Source organism: Cupressus sempervirens, chromosome 3 (assembly GCF_028749045.1).
Source record: "Cupressus sempervirens isolate cs-2001-9-10 chromosome 3, ASM2874904v1, whole genome shotgun sequence".
NCBI lineage: Eukaryota > Viridiplantae > Streptophyta > Pinopsida > Cupressales > Cupressaceae > Cupressus > Cupressus sempervirens.
This window is the reverse complement of record NC_143120.1, coordinates 30478958-30494381: the sequence shown is the minus strand read 5'-3', so window position 1 is coordinate 30494381 and position 15424 is coordinate 30478958.

Sequence of the window (15424 nt, the reverse complement as noted above, 5' to 3'; positions counted from 1 at the left end):
TATTTAGTATTTCAGTTATGCAATCACAGTTAGAAAATTGTCTAAGTATTAGATAGATTGGAACAGTACAGAGATAGATACAACATGTATGAACAAATGAGTTTGAGTTAAGATATGCATAGTTAAGGATCAATAGATGAAAATGTGGTGATGACATATGTCAGTGTGTAGACCTGTACAAACGGTGTGATGCAAATTATAGTCAAGATACTAGTTCAAGTGTTTAATAGAATAGAATAGAGCATATCAAAGAATTGGATTGTACCACTTAAGGAATTATTTTGGTGACAAAATAATTAATAAGTCATGATGAAATGACATCCTATATGTTTACACAAAGTCATTTTTATATTTGGTCAAGCATGTGAAAGCATTAAGGCCAACTGAGCAAAGATTTATTAGTTTACAAGGTATAAGTAAAGATCATATCTTGCATAGATAATATGTGATGTAGATGTGATGCAAATGATTGAGAAGAAAGCTTAAATGATATACAAATCTTATGTGATGCAAAATTTGATGTATGATTAGAGCAAGTGTGAGATACAACAAGAAGACAATATTATATGTATACATACTCTTGTGAAGAAACTAAATTGTATAATTGCATGCTAGGGTAGTGGGCTCTTCTTACATACATTGTATTTGATCCACCAACTCCTAATGGGGTTGAAGAAAATCCTAATAAGGTTGAGGCTTTTAACATGCCCTAGTCCTCTAACAAGAACTCGAGACACTATATGTATTTTACAGATTCCTAATAGGGTCAATATCCTTAACAAGATTCTTTTATTTAGTGAATCATCTTGTGGGTACCATCCCCAATAGGGTTTTCCCTTGGCTAGGATTTCTCTATTTAAAAAATAATGGTGTTATGAGTTCTCTTTGTGTATGGTTATATTTAATGTTCAAAATTGTTGGTTTAATTTCATATGCAAGTTATAGAGTGATTAACAATATCCAGTTATGGGCAAAAGTTTGTAGCATATTGATTCACCCCCCCTCTCAGTATTATCTATTTCTAACCATATCTTCATCATGTATTCTACCTTTTTCCAAGTTCACATGAACATATTTCCTCTCTATTAGAAGATACAATCCAAACAATAATAACTGCTACACAAGAACTCTGTTTGAATGCTTCATTTACTAAATTCATCATATCTTAGTCCACCCTTCATGTTTCCATATGTGCTCTTAACTCTAGCATTCATAAACCCTATAGAATATTATCTGAAGAGCGCATAAGCTCAACTTCATTCCTCAAAACTTGTGAATCCAAGTTCTGTCTCCTATATTGCCAATCTTCACAGAATTACTAGTATGTTGACATCAATTACAAAATCTATCACAAATGAAACACACAACCTCTATATCATGTCTCCAACAATACTAGGATACTCCTACATAGGAATACCATCAAAATTCATGCTTAACTTTAATGTATGAAATTTTAAATTTTTCCAAAGATAAAATTTCTAATCTAATGTTTGAGATGTAGTTTTAGAGGTCCCAAGCTTCCAATGATCCCTTTATGATGATGAGGGAATCCCTTTCCACATGGAGTTTAGTCACACTTAGCTTCTTCAAATATTTGATTGCTAGTAAGGAAAATTTAGTCTCAATAACATTATTAGTTCCATCTTGCAACCCCTTACCTCCTAAAGCAATCAAATATCCATTAGCATCTCTAATTATGAAACCTACACCTGATGGACCTAGATTAGTTTAAATGCACCATAAAATTTGCATTTACACCATCCATCTTGCAATTTTTACCATACTACAAGCTCCCTAGGAGAAGAAGTGAGATCAAAATCACTAGGCCTATTTAGAGGTCACATACTAGATTATGCTCTCATCTTATTTCATCCTCATGTCATCATATTTGCCTCTCAAACTTTCTTCTCTTTCTCTCAATACATTATGACCTCCACCATGCACAGGTGTCAACTTTTCCCACATTTCTTTAGCAATAGTACAATTCTTGATATCATCTAACTTGACATAATTTAGGGAAGATGCAATTTCAATCATTAGACTATTATGTTCTCTCTTCTTACTCATGCCTTCTACATTCATAGGAATGGTGGGAGCAACATATTGATTGTCTATCCAATGGGTAGCATTGTCTCTAATTCTAGGTAGATGTAGCCCATCCTTTTTTTCCTTGAGGATAAATTCTCCTTGTTCAACTTTGGTAACTCTCCTTATACATCTTCATATCTTTATCTCAAGTTCCTTCAAATTTCCTCCTTCAAGCACCTAGTTTTGATACCATTTGTTAGATAACTGAGAGGGAGCGGGGGGGGGTGTGTGTGAATAATTTATATTCAGTTATCCTACATGTCTTTGAAATACTATAGTACTAATTCAAACTTCATAAACTTTCAAATCAATCATTCCTTAACTGCATCCAACATCTCAAATCAAACTTGTAAACTTTTTCATAAAATTGCTATCGAACTATTCCTTACTATACCAAGTATCAGATAAATTACTTAGTAAATACTGAGTTACAACATTAAGTAATTAACATGAAAATAAACTTGTAACACAATAGGCAATCAAAAATTTGACACATATATATTTAACATGCAAACCCTCTAAAGGGAAAAGCCACATGGGAACTGCCAACCCAAATAATTTCACTCTTATAATGTGAGCTCTGTTAGGAGCCAACCTTGTTAAAGGTTACATGCACATTTTTAGTGTGACCTTGTTAGAGAGTTTTCACCAAATATCTATTCAAAATGAAGATAATAAGTGGTAGGGGAGGGGTGAATCAATTACCACAAAACAATCCCTAGTCCGTAGATGTCAAATCAAACTTTTCACTGATAATGCAATACTTTTCCAAATCTGTTAAAACTAAGCTATTGCTAAAACTTGGTTAACAAAGCAGTATTGTGAGTATGAATTTGTTTTAACATTTAGTAACTTAGTTTTACAAACATAAAGCATAAAGAAAATAACATGAACACATATGACACCAATATTTAATGTGGAAACCCAATTTGGGAAAACCACCATGCAACTAGTTACAATATTTTTCACTCTTCTGAAGTGAGCCCTATTAGGAGAGACCATGTTAAAGGTCACAATACATACTATTAAGTAAGAAATTGTTAGAGGATTTTGATCACCCTGTTAGGAGTGGCTTTCTTAGAGGTCTTCAAACACTTCAATCTTGAAATATCACCTTGTTAAAGGATTTACAATATGAAAATTAAGTCAACTCTATTAAGAGATTTCTTCACTGCTATAATGGTTAGAAGGTAACAACTTTACCTAATTCTAGCTTTTCCTTTGATCACATGTGCATCTTTTCACATATATTTCTTACACATTTCACTAAAATTCTTTGACATTATTTATATATTATAAGCTTTGTCAAGTTGTCTTGAAGACCCTTTCAAATAACCATTAAACATCCAAGTAGTTTTCCTCAATTAGTTAATTGATAAACAAGTGAATTCTACTAACACTCAGGCAATATTGATATTGATCACTCGTTTAACACTAGAAGTCTTTTGATACCTAACCACTCGATTAATACTAGTATTATTTTGATGCCCAACCACTCGATTAATACTAGAAGTTGGATATCCTTCATTGCCTGACTTCTCGGTTAAGACTAAATGCCCTTCATTTCTCGATTGCTCGTTCAACACTGAATATGCTTGGTTAATACTAAAAGTTCTTCATTGCTTGGTTAATATTGACATATGTGTAACATTAATGACAACATAAAATTTGAAGAATTGTTTCCAACAAGATCATCTAGACCTTATCACTCCTTGACATTTCTAAAGAGTGCCCTTCTCTAAAGGACTTACAAAATATCACTGTTGGATGCTTCCATATATGGTTTCAAAGACTTGTTAGGTCCACCCAGTTAAGATATTTTATCTTCTACAATGGTAAGAAAGTAATAATCAAGTGATCTATCAGGTTTTAGCACTACCTTTCTTGTTCATATATTTTCTTCCCTCTATCTCTTTCTTTTAATCTCTTTTTAGCTGATTCACATACTTTCACTTTCTCTTAGTACTTCCTTTGCTTGATCTTCTTAATTCTATTTTTCTTGGTTCACCTTCTATCTTCTTCTTCAATTCACATCAATAAAATTATCTAATGATCAATAACAAGAAACATCATGTTGATCCCTTTAAATAAAAACTTTCCCATTGCAAAATATTTTAGATTTTCCCACTTAACCACGATCAGAGATCTTAGATTCATTGAATTTAGTCACTTGAAAAATAGAATTCCTTCTTAAAATTTGTGCTCTATTTCATATTGTTAAATATTCTTCATTATATCTTTGAATTATTCTACTATTTGATGTCATAAAAAAACTTTGACTTTATCCTTGGAACTTCTCAAACATTCTTAATTTCCTCCAAATGTTGGCCTTAGATTAAACTTTTAGAAACTTATTATTCTTGTTCATGCTCGATGAACACTACAACTTTACTCAAATAATATATCACCCAATTAACACTAAATTGACTCAGTTAACACTAAAATTTAACACTTTTTTGCTAGGTGGTCAGTGACAATTGTAGTAGCTTAGTTAATACTACATTCCTTCATCCGCTGTGCAATTCAGTCGGTGTGACTTGAACTTACATGATCTTCAATACTTAATCACAAATATTACATGAATGTAAAATAACCAAACCAACATTACACTATCAAAGTCTAACTCATTTAAGTTCCCATTGAATACCATACTTATCAACAATCTAACTTATCATACTTTCTTCAAATCCTCTTCATCATGGCACTCTATTGAATTAGCATAATGTCTAACTAGTTAAGGCTTGACATCAATGGAAATATAATAACTGATATGGCTCCTCCACATACATTAACAACATTATCAATTGGGGCTAACAAATTTCTCAAGAAAATATAATTAGTTCATCTCCACAACTTCCATCCTTGATCACCCATTTTTGATCTAGTAAAGTACCAATCCTCTTTCTAAATAATTAACTCCAAATACAAGACCTTATTATGAATTAAATAAAATTTCCATTATTAATTAATAAAAAATATTTGATCAAGTCATCACATTATCATTAATTTGATTATATCCTAAAATTTGACCACTTCATCCTAAGTTTATTTGATTAAAAGAACATGTCCCCTTTTAATTAAATTAAAAAAAATCCCCTTTATGCTAAATGCACATGAAAATGTATTTAAAAAATATAATAATCACTTTCATATTTTTTAAGCTACACACTTTTTTGATTTTTTGGATTTGCATATTTTAGGTTTTGTTGTTTTAGCACTCGGATATGAAATATTGTTCAATACAATTCTATACTAAGTGCAATATTTCTTTGGTCTATAGGTGATAGACTTTCACTGAAGTATATCATTCTTCTTCTTTCTAGATTATTGTCTAGCTTCTATAGGTTTATCATTCCAGTTATAGGCTTTTATTATTTATGTGAGTTCTGTTAAATGACTTCTAGAAGTCTATTGTACAATATCCTGGTGAAGCCTATTTTGCCATTTTTGTTTCTAGCAAGCTATTTTATGGTTATAACAATAGATTATTGATATCATCTTGTTGCATCTCACCTTTTTGGTTTTTCACAATAGCATTTTCATCATCTAATCAAGTGGTTTTGCAGGTTTACTTGCTTTATTTTTGAGATTTTGTGCCCTAATATGAAAGTTTCAGTAGTCAAAGTGTTTTAATCAAATGCTATCTTTAAGGTTCACTTGTCAAAGATAAAAGAAAATACTGCTAATGTATGTGTTGTTGTAGGTTGCCTTGGTTGCAAATTGAAACGTTTAGTATGCATTAGTCTATTCTCTAGACACATAATCTAATTATGCCTTGTTAAAATCATTTTAGCCTCTTGATAGTGAGTAGGGGAGTATGCTCTTCTCTTTGTGAGAATCACAAACCTTGACCTTACTAGAAGATATACACTTTTGGTATAAAGGAAAGATTTCTTGTTTCACTACTTGTTCATGGGTAAGGGGAGTATGCTCTCCTCTCTTTGAAAGAATAAAAAACCTAGAAACTTGTGGGGATAAGACCTATATCGGTGATGTTTGGTGTGTCTGTGTTGGGCCCATTTGCCGTTGCACCAAAAGCCATGACTATTAGTGAACATGGAACACCACATAATTAACCACTTGTGGGCAGGGGAGCGCGTCGCATCACCCAACAATCTCCCCCTCGACGCGCATACCAGGTGCTTACGCGGGTCGGGATGGCACCGGGGAGATTTGAACCCATGACCAAGCCAAAACCAGGCTCTGATACCAATTGTTGGGCCCATTTGCCATTGCACCAAAAGCCATGACTGTTAGTGAACATGGAACACCACATAATTAACCACCTGTGGGCAGGGGAGCGCGTCGCATCACCCAACAGTCTGGGTGAAGTAAAGAGGTATAAAAGTATTCTCTTATCCTTTTTCAAGAATTAGAAACTAAGACCCTTGTATCTGATCCATAATCAATTGAGTCACCATTAGTTAGTTATATAGGTTGAGGGAAAAATCTTTTGAGAACCACCCAAATGCGAACAAGCTTTTCCTTGGTGATTCCACCCCAAGTTAATCAATAACCTTTGTAGAGTCCAAAGAATTGAAAGACACACCTACTTTACTCCCTAAGATTCATGATATCACATATCTTGAGGGTGCCCTTTTTGTTGTACTGAGCAAAGATGCTACCTACCTTTTTTGCAAAGGTTATACACTTTCAGGTGCTAGTAGGGATGCAAGGCCTTAATATTGTATTGAGACTATCAAAGGTTGGTGTAAATGGAAACCCTTACTAAACACTTTTAGTTAGGAGGAAGTCATGTGCCAACTCTATCTCTAAGAAATACATGTGTTTATCAACACCACCTTAACTAGTGTTTCTCAACAATACAACCTTGGACATCAAAGTTTCTTAACACTTATCTAATAAACTATCATCACATAAACCTATCATGAACAATTGAAGTGTGTCTCTTGACACTACCCATCCTACACACCTCGTAAGCATAAGTTCTTACAAAAGTAACGATGATACCACCACAACAGTTAAATTGAAATAACTAAGTTATGATTATGAATCTTCTTTGTGTGTTATCTTTTTGTAATACACATCCCTTTTGTTATTATTGTATATTTCTCTATTATAATCTATTAGGTACTTTGGTGTATATGTTAGCTTTTAGTAATCTATAAAATGTGATACTTTGATATGTAGAGTAATATATTGTATCAATTAGTAATGATTACTTACTTGCATGAATGATACTTTAATTAGTCCTAGTTAGTATATGTAATTACCTCCATGGTAATGTTATATGGTATGTCTTCAAATGAGGGTTACTATATATTCATGATGATGAAATATTTACATTGGAATTTGATGATATTTATACTCATGATTTATTTGTGGTACTTACCTCATTCTTGCATGTGTATGGTGTGTGTGTGTGTCTATTTTACATTTCTGTTGATGTGCTTGATATGGTTGAGGGAGGGAGTTGTAGTCACCTACTAGTTGTGATCTACATGCTACACCACTCCCCACCATTGTCTATTTAGCTTAAGTAATATGTATATGTACATGATTGTCTTGTTTGTAGGTTATTGGTTTTGAACATCTACATTCATGAATTATTAGGATGAGTGTTCCCTATCACAATAACTCAATGGTAAGAATGGCGAGATAATGTTTAGGTCCAATCCCAACTAAAGCTTAATTGCTTGTCCTAAGGAGGACATGTATTCGATTGTTTACCCTTTTTAAACCCATGAGTTTACTTTTATGTGCGATGTTTGATTTTGGCTATTGGTCAGTTTTCTTAATTATATTTCTGTGAGTTTAGTTATGCGATTTACTTGGTAAATGGTTTAATTATAATATTTGGTTTAATCATATAATATTGGGAATTATTAAATGTTATTTGATTAAAATAAAATAAAATATGATAATATTTAATTAATTAGAAATTTATTGAATATGTGCTTTTAAATTAAAAGACTAAATTTAAAAGTCTAATTCAAAAAATTGAGTAAATAAAGAGAATTAAATTATTAGAGAATTAATATTGATTTATGGTAATTATTTAATTAATAATGATTAAATTGGAGCTGCATCTAGATAATGAGCTTTAATTATTATTATTAATTCAAATAATGAATTATGTTTTTTAAGAAGTGCTTACATGAATAAATAATGAGAGAAAAGAAACAAAAGAATATTTTAAATAAAAATGCATGAAATAATTAATAAAATAAAGTTATTTAATATTTTTAATAAACTGATTTTCTTTTATAATATTAGAAATTGGGAAACTCTAGTTAGGGTTAGAGATCTTTATTAGAGGCTTTTTGGTAATTTTAGGAACATATAGGTTTTAGGAGAGCAATTGAGTGGAGTAAAATTAAAGATTTTTTTAAAAAAGCTTAGGAGTATTTTCGATAGCGAATTTTCACCAAATTGTTCAAGGATTTTAGCTGTTAACTTAAGGTAGGATTTGAAATCTTGTCGTAGAAATTTCATTAGAAAGGATTTGTCTACTTCATGTCTGTTGGGTGTTTACAATTATTTGTTGAAATATTGCATTAGTCTAGATTAAAAATCTTGTTGTGGGATTTCGGAAAAAGAGGGGAAAAATTATTAAGACAGAAATAAATACAACAAAGAGAGCTCAACAAAGAGTTTGATCCTAAGCAACAAGATCCTCAAATTCTTGCACCATCACAAAGGAAAGTTTCCCCCTATCCATAATATTCCAACCCAGATCATGACTAGAAGCCCATTTGGCTAAACAATCAGTAGCTTTGTTCCATTCACGAGGAATATAAGTGAACCTAGTGAACTAAAAAGAGGTAGAAAAGAGAATAATTTGATTAACAATTGTGGCCAGCTGCCAACTAACATCCTCAAGCTCCTATGAGGAAAGCAAGTTCACCACCACTTGGGAATCAGAGTCACATATAATCTTACTCCATCCCCACAAGCAACATTGTTCCACAACATATAAAATAGCCAGAGCTTCCATTAGATTGTTAGTGTAATCACCCTTATGAATTGAGAAAAAGAATCTAACATCACCAAAACTGCAATGAGCCACTCTGCCAATACTAGCAGGGCTTGGATTCCCTTGGGAAGAACCATCAGTGTTAATTTTTAGAACTCCACAGGGAGGAGGAGTCCAATGCCCATCCTGATTCACCTAACCTTTCCTCTGATGTTGAAGCTGCCTGGACACAGAAGGAAACCTTTGAGCTGCAACCCCATCCTAAAGATGAAAATTGAGGTGATTACATATGGTAAGATCAACCGGATCCATACCCCCATCAAGCTCACACTTCACCTGAATAGTTTCCTGAAGAGAATCTGAGATCTTCCACCAAAGATGCAAAACACCAAGCTGAACATCTTGGAAGATTCAATGATTCCTCTCCAGCCAAATATGCCAAAGCATGAATGATGGGCCAACAATCCAAGCAACATGGAGAGGAGAAGAATTGGAGGGAGCATTTCCCAAGTGGGCCCAGAACTCAGGCAAAGAGGAAGCATGCCTACAAGAGCAACCCCAAGCACTCCACCAAAGGTGCCATAGCTGAATAGAATAGGAGTAATGGAAGAACAAATGGGAGGTAGACTCCTCCCCATTACCACACAAAACACAATAAGAGGGGCCTTGAAATCCATGTTTACAAAGATTATCCCACGTAAGCCAGCAGTTGTGAGCCACTAGCCACATGAAAAAATTGCACTTGGACCAAGAAACTTTATTCTAGACTTGCTTCCACCATAGGATCTCACCATCTCCAAATAATCATCTAGTTATCTCCTGATACCCAGCAGAGACATGATATTTATCCATGTTTGCACCTCTAGAAGGTCACTCAGAAGAATGCTTCCATCTGTAATCAACAATAGGTCCCAATTGATAAGGGGTCTTGTAATGAGCCACTTTATCGCATCCAACAGCATGAAAAGGGTCACAAAGAGTTTGAAGATGAGGGTACATGGATAATATGGATGGGAATAGATCCCAAGCATCAAACCAAAACAAAGCCTCAGAACCTCCTTTACATATCTAGAATAAACCCCTCTTGACTAACACCGCACCTGTCTTTAGAGTATGCCAGACCATTGAGCCATGACCTTCAAGAGGAAGTGCAGAAACAGAGCAAGGATCAGCACCATAAAAATATTAATGAGTGATAATATGAGCCCAAAGTTGATGTTGTCTAGAGCACCATCGCCAATAAAGTTTAGCAACCAATGCTTGACTACTCAAGAGAGTTGATCGAAGACCAAGAACACCCTCCTTTTTAGGCCTACAAATAGTCTCCCAACTAATCAAACTCCATTTAGTACTATGAAAATTGCCACTCTAAAGGAATTGTCAAGAAAGAGCATCAAACTCAGCCTGAACCATGCTTCTATAAGTAGGAAGAGCTTGGATAACAGATTGAAGAAGAGTAACCTGAGCAGCAGTAGAAATCCATCTATGAGTCCAATGATTTACCTTATCCTAAAGCTTGGTAATCAAATTTTTCCAGAAGAGATGTGGCTGCCTAGAAACAACAATAGGAATGCCAAAATAAGTCAAAGGAAGTGACCCAATCTAAAACTGAAGGATACTAGCAATCCTGTGTTGAATAGAATTAGGAGTGTTATAAAAGTAAATGGAAGATTTGTGCTCATTAACTTTCTGGCCTGAAGCTGCCAAATAAATGTCCAAAGTATGTCGAAAGGTTTCAACTTCCTTGATCCTAGCAAGACCTGCAAGAGTAGAATCATCAACAAATTGAAGATGGGAAAGAGAAGGTAAACCATTACCCCATTGCCACCCCTAAATAGAATTTTGGGACACCTGATACTTAATGAATCTACCCAAGCCCTCAGCCATGATGATGAATACATATGGGGAGAGAGGGTCACCCTGGCGGAGGGCTCTAGAGGCACCAAATAGCTGAGAAGGTTGACCATTAAGAAGAACAAAAAAAGAGGCAGAAGTAACACAACTCATAGTCCAACTCACCCAGTCAGATCTAAATCCAAAAGAAAGAAGAATACTCTGTAGGAAACTCCATTTAACTCTATCATAGGCCTTAGCCATATCCAACTTAACAAACATTGCTCTCTCCTTTGAAGTAGCCATAGAATGAATAACCTTAGTAGCAACAACCACCCCATTTAAAATTTGTCTTCTAGCAAAAAAACCACCTTGGTCTTTAGAGATAATAATGGGAAGCCACTTTTAATTCTCTTAGCAATCAACTTAGTAATAACTTTGTAAACCGCATTACATAAGGAAATTGGTCTAAAAAACTCTAATTGATTAGCAACCTCTCTCTTTGGAATAAGAGTCAAGAAAGTAGAATTTAAAGCCCGAAGCATCTACTTGCTAGAATAGGATTCCTTAACCACCTCCAACAAATCATGATTAATGATATCCCAAAATTCCTAAAAGAACTCAACTAGAAAGCCATAAAGACTAGGAGCCTTCCCCTTAGGCATGCCAAAGACCACCTCCTCCAGCTCTTCTGAAGATATTGGATGCATGAGATAATCATTCATTTCCTGAGTGATAAGGGAAGGAATACAAGACAAAATAATATTTTCTTCATTATCAGCAGTAGGAGAGTCCTGAGAGAAGAGGCTAAAAAAGTACTGAGTAGCCTCCTGGAACAAAGCTGGCAAGGAAGTTAGTTGGATACCTTGAGAATAAACCAAAGAAGAGATATTGCTCTGATTCTAGCAAGATTGCACTATTTGATGGAAAAAGGCAATGTTTTGATCACCTTCCTAGAGCCAAGCAACTCTAGCCTTTTGCTTCCAAAAAATTTTCTCTTGAAGTTCCCATTCTTCTAGAGCTCTAGAAGCAAGGGATTCAACCCTTCCAAGATCCTCTGAGAAACCTTGATCTCTAATCTCCCTTGTGATGACATCAAGATCTTCTTGAGAAAGCCTCTTCATAGAGTGAAGGTTCCCAAAACATTGTCTATTCCATATCCTGAGTTTCCTTTTAACATATTGAAGCCTTTTAGAAAATGAGAACATAACAGTACCATATGCAGGATCACCATCTTTCCACGAACTTAAAACAAAATCACAAAGAGAGGAGTCCCGAAGCCACATCAACTAGAACTTAAAAGGAGGACGCTTTGGAATACAAGCACCAATAGTAAAAAATTTTATTGGCCAATGATCAGAACCCCTCCAATCAAGGATTTCCAAAGAGAGAGTAAGGGTGCCACTAACCCAGAAGCAAGAAATAGGAAATCTGTCCAGAAGTTCTGAGATAGCATCAACCCCATTCCTTCAATTATTCCAAGTATAGAGACCATTAGAAGGCTTAACATCAGAGAGATACAAAAGAGATATGTGTTGCTGAAGAAGAGAAGAAGAAGGCCCCAGTGTAGCCAAACCACCATGGTTCTCCTCCAAACTTAAAACTAAATTGAAGTCCCCTGCTAACACCCAAAGATGATAAAGGTGACAATTTCTAACATATTGAATATGCCTCCAAAGTTCCTCCTTTCCCACAAGGTCAATAGGCGTATACACATTAGTAACCATGATTACCTCTCCTAAGTCTAAAGCAGAGGCCACCATAGAGAGAGCTGAGCGAGAAGACACATAGCCAAGGGGAGAAATTTTCCATGGATCCCAAAAGATAGCTAAACCACTAGCATTGCCCATAGCCCCAATACATTGGCATTGGCCATGAGACCAAATACTAGAGGCATGTTGGACCATAGAATCCATAGAAATCTTAGTCTCTTGGATACAAAAAACATCAGGACAATGATCAATCACCAAATTTTGAATAGCCTTTTGTATAGGGATGCTATTCAACCCCCTAACATTCCATGAGAGAATAATCATCATTGAGTAGAATGGGGAAAATGAGCATCCAAAGGTTTCACTGACCCAGACTCAATCAATATATCTCCTATGAGTTTAATCTTCTCTTGGTCTATTTTGCACCCACTCCTTAGAGGGGGAGTAAAAGAAACTTGCTTAAAGGGACTATGCATCAACCCCAAAGGGAGAGGAGATCCCTTACCCTTACCTGATGGTAGCACATCCTTAACCAAGTCGGCCAGAACAATGTCATTATCCTCCAACACTACAGGTGCCACTAGAGCCTCTGACACAAGAGCTACAGGGACCTTAGAGTTTTGATATACCACAACTTGGGATGTCCCACAAGCGTCATTAGGTACGAATCCCTCATCTGGGAAAATTGGGTCAAAAGAGATAGGAGGAGGAATACCCTCCTCTAGAACCATACTATCCAGCACCTCAAAGCGATTAAAACCTAAATTAGATATTCTTTCTTTCAAAGGCCTCTTTTGACCATGCCCCTTAGCTTGAGGGTGAGTAGGCGTAAATCCATCCTTATCCTGCATTTGAGCCTTACCCTTTCTTGAAGCATGTTGCAGATTCATCCCCTTGGTAGTATTAGCCATCTGAGATTGTCCTTTCCCTATACTATCTACCAAACCACCAGCATTGCCAATTGTAGAACCATCCACTCCTTTGGAAGTCAAGTTATGGGGGCACTAACACTGTGAATGACCATACTCATGAAAAATCTGATAGTAGAAAGGGAGGGATTCATAATCTAACTGCTACACCCAGGAAGAAGCCCCAAGACAAATTTCCAAAGAATCTGGTAATGGGTTATTCAAATTAATTTCAACACAAAATTCTATCGTAAGAAATAACCTTTTTATTGAGGAATTGATGTGCAATCACAGTCAACTTTCCCAACAAAGCAGCAAGTTGTCGGAGGATGTTTTCACGCCAAAATTCTAGGGGAAGGCGAGGCAAGCGAACCCAAGTTGGCACTGTTGAAGGGAGATCCTCAGTAGAATTACATCTTGAATGCCAGGGTTTGACAAATAACCCTCAAAAACACGATCACGATTAGTCATGCAAGAGAATACAACAAAAAAATAGCTATTCCCTACCAACATAATCTCCATATCGCCTTCCACTTTCCATGAGCAGTGAATCCATGCCTCAAGAGCAGATAGGGAAATCCAGATTCCAAGAAATTTGCATATCAAAGCATGATTGGTCCAATATTGAATGTCCTCCATTATAGCCACTGGAGGAATAACCAGAACATGGCGATCATGGCTACGTAGAAAACAACCATTAACTTTTTTCAACTTGGAGCTCTCCCCTGAATAAAATGATTCAGATCTCATTGCATGCACAGTTGGAGAAGAACCATCTGTTCTCACCAATGTAGAAGAAATCCCAAGCCCTGCCATGCAAACAATAAAAACCCCAATCCAAAATCGACTGTAGAAGATTTCAAAAAAATAGAACCCACACAAACTTTGTCTAGCAGTCGACAATCCAAATAGAAGAGGGAAAAATATTAGTAAAGATCAAACAACAATCATGGGCTAGGGATAGAGCCCTAGCCCAGCCAATAGCCAACACTTTATCCTTATACTATTATCTTGTTGTGGGATTTAGAGAGAGAAAACTTATTTGAATTTATTGCTTGGAATTTAGTAGAGCATCACCATATTTGGGGAAAACTGTAAAGAAATTTAGAATTTTTTTTTAAATTGATATTCTTTTTAGACCCTAATTTAAATTTATTTTATTTTATAGAAAATTGGAGACAAAAAAAATAAATCAACTAGGATTTCAACTATAAATTTTGTCATTAGAGCCATATAACTATTATAATTTTTTCAAATAAACATAAATAATCCTTTTATATTAAAAATAAATTTAGTTGTAGAATTTAGTTGAAAAATAAAAAAAAATTGGAAAAAACAATATGTTGTAACTAAATAAATATATGCATGTGGAAAAAAATGCATTCAAGATAGAAAACTAAATATATTATGCTTCATGTTTTAAAGGATCATAGACATGTCAAATAACAACTGCATGGTTATTTTATAAAAGAATATGTGTGTGTGTTCTTTTCAAACCTTATCTAAATTTATTTTATTTTTTAGAAAATTGGAGAGAAAACAAATTAAATTAGCCAAGGTTTCAACTTTAAATTCAACTATTAGAGCCATATAACTATTATAATTTTTCAAATAAAGATAAATATTCTTTTTATATTTAAAATAAATTTAGTTGTAGAATTTTATTGAAAAATAAAAGAATAATTGAAAAAAAATGATGTTGTAACTAAATAAATATATGCATGTGGAAATAAATACATTCAAGAAGAAAACTAAATATATTATGCTTTCATGTTTCAAAGGATCATAGGTATGTCAAAATAAAAACTGCATGCTTATTTTATTTTGAAATATATATGTGAATTAAAAAATATTAATTATTAATTAAAATAATAATAATAATTTTCTAATTTTGTAAGGATAGTTTGAGAGCTTTGCAACCGAGTATGGAAGTTGGACACCTAAGT